This window comes from Leptidea sinapis, chromosome 28 (assembly GCF_905404315.1).
Source record: "Leptidea sinapis chromosome 28, ilLepSina1.1, whole genome shotgun sequence".
Lineage (NCBI taxonomy): Eukaryota > Metazoa > Arthropoda > Insecta > Lepidoptera > Pieridae > Leptidea > Leptidea sinapis.
The window spans coordinates 203,775-212,001 of record NC_066292.1 but is presented as its reverse complement, the minus strand read 5'-3'; the positions used below and the strand labels follow the sequence as shown (position 1 = coordinate 212,001).

The following is an 8,227-nucleotide window of genomic DNA, read 5'->3' as shown; positions in this document are numbered from 1 at the left end:
TTATTCTAAATAAACGTGAGTATGATTGTTGTGTGTTCTTAGTGGAACGCAACCTATGGAATTATGATGTGATTGGTGGAATGTGTATTGTGATTGGTGACCAAAAGGAAGTAATTATAATTTAAATACTCAATTTTTATTTTTATAATAGATATTGTAAATTATGTATTACATTATTTTCCTTTATAAATTAAAAATTATTATTTTTCCAAAAAAGTTTCATTTGTTTATATTTCTGTCATTCTGTCATAAAGTATTTATGATAAAATAATTCGAATTTATTTAGCTTGTATAAAATATCTTACAAAATGGGTAATTATTCAATTAATAAAAAATATATATTCATTTCTTAACATAGAATTGTTTTTTAATTTTAATACTGATGATATATTCTTCAGATTCCAAAGAAGAATATGAAAACGATGAAGTCAAAGAGGAAGACCAAAATGGAGAAGACGCGAATGAAGTTGTTAATTCAGATGAAGATGCTGATGAGAATGACCAAGTCATGGATGAAAATTTATTGAAGGAATGTGAAAAATTTGATTCTATTGAAAAGTTACAGAAGAAAGTAAAAGATTTCGAAGAAAAATAGTACGCTTTTTTTATCATCGTGATGCTATGACAATTGAACGATGTCGCACAAAAGGAATCAAGAGGTATGTTGAAGCGTCCCTGATATGTTATAGCATCAAATACTACTGTATTCATGGAGGGAAAAAATTAATATCTACGTCGAAAGGAGCAAGAAAAGCGTTCTCGTTTCAGAAAAACGGTTCAGCAGCTTTCAGCGTCGGAGTGGATGATACTGGCCACTATCTTGTCATTAAATCAATCAACGTGAATCACAATCACGATAGAAGTGAAAATCTTTTTCGAAACTATCCACGGAGCAGAAGATTAACTAAGGAGCAAAAGGAAAAAATTGTGGAGTTATTAGATCTCGAAGCTAACCGAGTGAAGGTTAAAGATAGGATGGAAAGTCAAACTGATAAAATAATATTGCTAAAAGACCTTGATAACTGCAAATTAAAAAAAAATAAACAAAATTTGTTAAATCCCACCCTTCAGAAGCTAGAAAATAAATTTAAAGCACAATGGTTATTGTATGAAAAATAAAATACGTTTGCTGGGCTGTTTTTTGCAACAGAATCCATGAAGTCAGCGATGGATGCATATCCTGAGTTTATGGGAATCGATGCTACTTTTACCAGTGGGAGGCTCCTTTGCACAGGATGCCGGCTAGATTAGGGGTACCACAACGGCGCCTATTTCTGCCGTGAAGCAGTAATGTTTAAGCATTACTGTATTTCGGTCTGAAGGGCGCCGTAGCTAGTGAAATTACTGGGCAAATGAGACTTAACATCTTGTCTCAAGGTGACGAGCGCAGTTGTAGTGCCACTCAGAATTTTTGGGGGTTTCAAGAATCCTGAGTGGCACTGCATTGTAAGGGGCAGGGCGTATCAATTACTATCAGCTGAACGTCCTGCTTGTCTTGTAAGGAACATTTATTATATTTTCATAAAAAAAAAAAATACAACCGATAAAAGAAATATCACACGCGATCAAAGAGATGTAGCAAAATCAATTCTTCAGAAAATGGTTTTTTCTGAAACAGAAGAAGAATATGATTTATTATATGAAGAGTTGAAAGAAATGCCACAATCTGTCGTTGATTACTTTAATGAGAACTGGCATTCTATCAGAAATGAATGGTCACTAAATAATACCTTCATGCATGGAAATTTTCTAAATAATACAAATAACAGACTAGAGTCACTTAACAGCAAAATTAGACAGGCATGCAACTATAACTAAATATAACTCCTTGGAAGAGTTTGTCGAAAAATTGATTACGTTTTTCTGCTGTCTGAACTCCGAACGGGACCACAAAGCAGCTTATGCATACCAGAAAAAGGAACTTTCTTCAAACGTTATCAGTTTGAAGAAAGTTCCCCATTAAAACAATATCATGACTTTTTGACACCTTATGCATTTAAATTCGTGCAAGAAGAATACGATTTAAAGAAATTCGTCAATGTTGATATTGATACGCCAGAATCACAAGAATTAATTATCAGTTATGATGGTCTAAGTCGAATCGAAACATCTGTTGATTCATGTGATTGTACAAAATTTAGAAGCATGACTTTACCTTGCAGGTAACAACTATGCATATAACACTTATACTAATAATATTTATAAATATCGCATCCAAAATGCCATAAAAAAAATTTTGTAAAAAACTTTGAAAAAAAGCTCTACAAAAAATTAAATAAAAATAATACTGAAGGATATGAAAATAAACTGTAGAGAGAAGATACACAACAGATTAAGAGGCACAAACAGTGTGAAATTTTCAAACAATCGCCTTTTTTAAGCTTTCACATTGGTTGTGCCCCTTAATGCAAAATGAGATGGGACAAAGATTTGCTTGGAACGTTGGACCAAAAAATATTACTTTAAAACTCAACGAGTTTTAAAAAAAAAGATGTTCAAGCTGAGATACCAGAATGTATTATTTCATCCCATCAATGTCAAAGAAAAATTTTTTCTCAGCACGAAAAGTTTAAGAAGGCTTCACTTTTAATTAATCTTCCAGGCTTAGTTGCCGAAAAAAGTAACGATTTGTAATTACAACGGATGAAAAATTTGAGTGATGTACTCGATGCGTAGTATATGCATAGTAATAATAATAACAAATAAGTAGACAGTAATGATATCGGAGACGGCATTAACTGCAGCGATGACGATGACGGTGTTAACGAAATTCACTTCCGTGACGACGGTAGTAAAAAAAATGTATGTCGAGGTGTCATCGACAATCAAAACTTACATCTATTTCCAAATGTAAGTAATATTAATGAAGATAATATTGATTCTATTAAAAAAAGGAAGAAATCACCATCTCCTGGGCCTTCTACATCATTATCAAATGTATCAAATAGCCTTAATGTTGTTAAAAAAATTAAAATATTGGAGAATATAATTGTCCAACCGGCTATGAGACAACGAGGACGACCGAAAGGAGCAACGCAAACAGCGATTGGTTTACCAAAGAAGAAAAAATCAATTCAACCGTTTGTCAAGAAAACACTATATGATAAATTGTCAATCATGCTAAATTGGTTTGTAAATAATGAAACTGTGACTAAAGTATTAAAAACTAATCATGTAATTCAAGAAGATGAAGTGGAAACAATTTCTGATAATGTGTCATCTGCAGTTTTAGATAAGCAAGTGAAAATTAATTTAATGAAAAAATATTTTACGGCTGATGCTTGGAAAATAGTGGAACAACTTTACGAGACAAAAAAATTAAATGAATGGGAATGTCCTTTGTGTAAAGAAAATTTAGATACGACAGTAGATGATGAAGAAAAAGTGAAAACCAGTATAGGATGTGATTATTGTTGTGAATGGTATCATTTGAAATGTACGGGATTAAAGCGTTGTTCACGTAAAACTTATTGGATGTGTACAAAATGTGAAAAAATTTTGTATGTTCTAGTATAATTAAATTAATTTTAATTTTATAAAAATGTAAGAATAATTAAAAGTCTTGTAGAATTAAACATGACTAAAATTAAGTAAATTAAATTTAAATAAGTGTTCAAATAGTTTAATGATTTTATATCATTTAATATAATCAAGAGCAATATCTCTTCAATGAATGAACCGATTTCCACGTGGTTGGCAGCATTCGACGTAGTTTTGTAAACATCACTAAAAATATCTAAGTCTAAAATGATCGATCGAGGAATTTCGAAGTAATACAGAAAAAATACTTTCTTCGGATTTCTTTTGACAACGATAACTCACGATCGATTTCGAACGGGCTGGTGGCGATCGACGTCATTTTTTGATATTAAGAGCTTAGTTTCTAAAATCGATCGGTAGAGCCGTTAAAAAGTTATTAAAAAAAACACATTTAAAAAAAATTTTTGAATTAAATATAATAAAGCTTCTGAAATAGTTAGTCCTATATGTTCTTTTTCGAAAACCTTAGTTTATTTAATTGCTAAAGTTATATGAAACGTAATTAGAAAAATAACATTTTAGAAATACATATTGCTGGTCACACATTTAGGAATATGCGCAGCGTGTAATAAATATAAAATAATAAATTTAGAAGTACAGTAAGGACGTGGCGCTGAGAGCGCTTAGAACGCCTGGTATAAATGATAGTGAAAAATATATTTAGATACTTATATATTTAATACCTATAAAGTTAATTTATTAAAGAGCATTCAATATATTTAATAATAAAAAATAAATTCAATATTTTACGGTATTAAAATCGGCAAACATTTACCATTTTTTGGTTTAAATTAAAAACAAATAGAAACACAAATATTTTTTTTAATTTGCACTCTAATTGATAAAATAAAATTATTCGTCCGACTTCTGTACGAATAATTATAAATTGTTCGTACGGTAACCGTATTAATAATTATAAATTGTTCGTACAGTACCCGTACTAATAGACTCAGCCTAAAATAAAATTATTCGTCCGACTTCTGTACGAATAATTATAAATTGTTCGTACGGTAACCGTATTAATAATTATAAATTGTTCGTACAGTACCCGTACTAATAGACTCAGCTTAATTTATATGCCATGCCCATTACAATGCAGTGCTCCTCAGGATTCTTGAAAAACCCAAAAATTCTGAGTGGCACTATAATTGCACTCGTCACCTTGAGACGTAAGATATTAACTCTCTTTTTTCCAGTAATTCATTTGCTTCGGCTTCCAGACCGAAACAAAGTAATGTTTACACATTACTGCTTCACGGCAGAAATTAGCGCCATTGTGGTACTCATAATTTAGCCAGCATCCTGTGCAAAGGAGCCTCCCACTGGAAACCACAACAACCAGAAGCCACAACTGCAGAAATGATCAAATAAGCCAATATTTACGAATGACACGTCACAATGGAATGGCAGGTTAGTTTAGCAGTCACTCGTTAAGTTGCAGCCAGCTTAAACCCTGTTTCGGCTATAAACTTTGGTAGATTTAGATGCATTACTGCCATCGGTTAGGAAAAACACTTAAATAAATTAAAAACCGTATCAATAATTCGTGGTGAAACTCACAATATTATAATGACGGAAGGCTCAAAGATTTTTACAACGCAAAGGGCTTTTCATTTCACTTGGATTATAAAATGAAAATAGGGTCAACAGTCCTCTTTGATCGTTGACAATTTTGATTTGTTAACAACTTATGAAATATGTTACGAGTATGAGTTGTTCAAGTGCAACTCTGGTTCACGCACGCACGTATTGGTCGTACTACTGATGAAGTAACAAAAACAAATAAGTAAATTAACGAAATGTTTTAAGTCTTCATTAATAAACTCTGGCGAGTCAACATGTCGAGGATGCTCGTGTAGAGGCGAAACATGTGTCGAATTGCTTACAGACAAAATAAATTGGCGGAATTAACACTTAAGAAAACTTAAAACATTTGGATAATTATGGAGTTCCGCAAAGAAACGCCTACTTCAATAAATTTTCTTAATTAATACATTAAATTCATATTGTTAAGTGTCAGGATTACAGGGTTCGGAGACACGAGTATATTCCAAAAATAATTAAGGCATAAAAGGCATTTATGTTCTCAAAATTAATTCCTTTAGAATTATTATAATGTGATTTCTATCGCGCCAATTGTTTACGAAGCGGTGGTACCACAGAGAGAAGAAACGGCGCAAGAAACTCTCCCAGCATTCTTTTTTGCGCCTTTTTAAATCAAATATTCAATATTGTACTGTCATTGTGATTGCTATAAAGTAATCAATATCTAGTTCCAGGTTGTTCGATCACTTAGATATTTAGTTGTGGAGTAGTAGTATTTAAATTTAATTTTATTAAATAAAATTTATCTATAAATAATGCCTGACTCAGTCAAATCCTAAATCAAGTGTCAAAAATAGTAGGAATTCTAAGGGATAAGAAGATCTCGGGCCTTTAACGATAAGATATATTAAGCATGCAATGGATGCATTTATATAGGTATGTATTATTATTATATATGTGGCTATATGCGTAGTCCTGATTAGGTCAAAGTAACACCGCGTCCAGAATTGAACTATTGTGTTCGCCACTCATACTTATAGCTCGTCGTCAAGCCCTGCCGCATTTGGGAACCAAAGTATCTTCTTGACGCGAGTATTGCAAACAGCATCTGGGATTAGGGTATAATCGCCAAGGATGGTGTTACGCTTATGCATTATTGGGCCGCAATTGCAAAGGAGATGAAGAGGCGTTTCATCGGCCTCAAGGCAAAATCTGCAAGTTCTTTCGTTTTTTATTCCAACCACACAGAGGTGCTTATTTAGGCGACAGTGCCCAGCTAGAATCCTGGTGAGTATGCATAGGTTTTTCCTGCTCAATGATAGGGCTTCATTTGCATTTCTGTTATTAAGCATATGCAGGTTTAAACCTGTTGAATTGCTGCAGCGTTTAAGTGCTTCAAATTGACATTGGTTCCTCAGGGTGTGACGAATGGCGCTCTTAGGCAGTCCACAAATAGGTTCCAGACCGTATTGGACTGTTTTAGCTCCAGCTCTCGCATGCTCATCAGCCATTTCATTGCCTATGATTCCGGCATGACCTGGGACCCATATTTATTTATTTATTTATTTATTTAATAAGGTTTACCGACAGATAGTACACATAAGCTTATTTACAATACATATACACAACTTAAAATCTATAGTGAACATCCAATTATGGGTAAACACAGCAAATTAGTTATCTAGTTGTAAACAGAGGTAGAGAAGAACATGTTATGGATATTATCCATATATTATAATATACACATTATATAATATTTCCTTCGCTATTGCTTAAGGATATTGCAAGAAAAAGGAATATCTATAAATATATTCTATTAAAATTTACAGACACAACAAATATTTAAATATTAGTGTTCCATCTCGTATTCCAAACACGCTCTTCTAAACTTGCTTAAAGATATATTATATAGATCAACATCTATGTCGTTGAACCATGCGTTATGTTGACGGCATATCCGAGGTAAAGGACTGTGGAACCCTACATTTGTTCGGTAAGTATCTATTGCAAAAGGCTGAAAGTTATTCACTCTAGCATTAGCACGAGGAACCTTGAAGTTAATTTTTTCCAGTAATTGAGGACATTCAATCAAATTATTAACTATTTTAAAAAGAAATACCTGATCTGAATTCCAACGCGAGAGAGTTGTCAATTCAAAAAAGAAACAGCGCTCATTGTATGATTGTCATTGATGTAGCTTGTTTTGATGGACACACATAAAAAAATGAACCTTTTTTGAATCTTCTCAAGTCTTTACATATCACACTTGTAGTGAGGACTCCATACAGTTGAACAATATTCTAAATGGCTACGTACCAGAGACACATATAGTGTTTTTAAAGCAAGAGTATTTTTGAATTTCTTAGCATTTCTCCAAATGAAGCCAAGCATTCTAAACGATTTATTTACTATTAGTTCAAGATGAGCTTTAAAATTTAGTTGTCTATCTAATATCACGCCCAGATCTCTAATAAGCCATACTTCTTCGAGGTCAACTCCGTTTATACTATATTTAGTATCTAATGGTGAATTTTTCCTCGTAAATTTTATATGCTTACATTTATCGATGTTTAATGGTAACTTATTTGCAGATGACCAATGAGAAATTCTTGTTAAGTCCTCTTGCAAAAGGTGGGAATAATTTGCGTCCTTAATTACTCTCGAAATTTTTAAATCATCGGCGAAAAAATAAAACTTGGAATTTTTGATTATCTTACCTAAATCGTTTATAAAAATTAAAAAAAGTATAGGACCTAGGTGTGAGCCTTGAGGAACTCCTGATGTTACTTGAAAAGCATCCGACTGGTGCCCACACGCTACCACTGTTTGGGATCTGACAGACAAGTAACAGGAAAACCAAGACAAAAGTTTGCCATACAGGCCACATTTTACGAGTTTTGATATAATTAGTCCGTGGTCGACTCTATCAAAAGCTTTACTTATATCTGTATATACTGTGTCAACTTGTAGCCCCATGTCTATTGCCTCAGATAAATCTGTTATATGACAAACAAGATTGGTAACGGTAGACATTTTAGATCTAAACCCGTGCTGATGATTAATCAAAATTGGTTTTACGTGAGCTGTTAGAACGAAACAAACAACAGATTGAAATAACTTTCCAAACAATGAGAGAATAGAA

At 32.8% G+C, this 8,227-nt stretch overlaps 1 pseudogene; it reads left to right on the top strand.

Annotated features, from left to right (window-relative positions):
* Nucleotides 1-308: 308 nt before the first annotated feature.
* On the top strand, nucleotides 309-7,687 carry LOC126973048 (uncharacterized; annotated as a pseudogene).
* The last annotated feature ends 540 nt before the right edge of the window (nucleotides 7,688-8,227 follow it).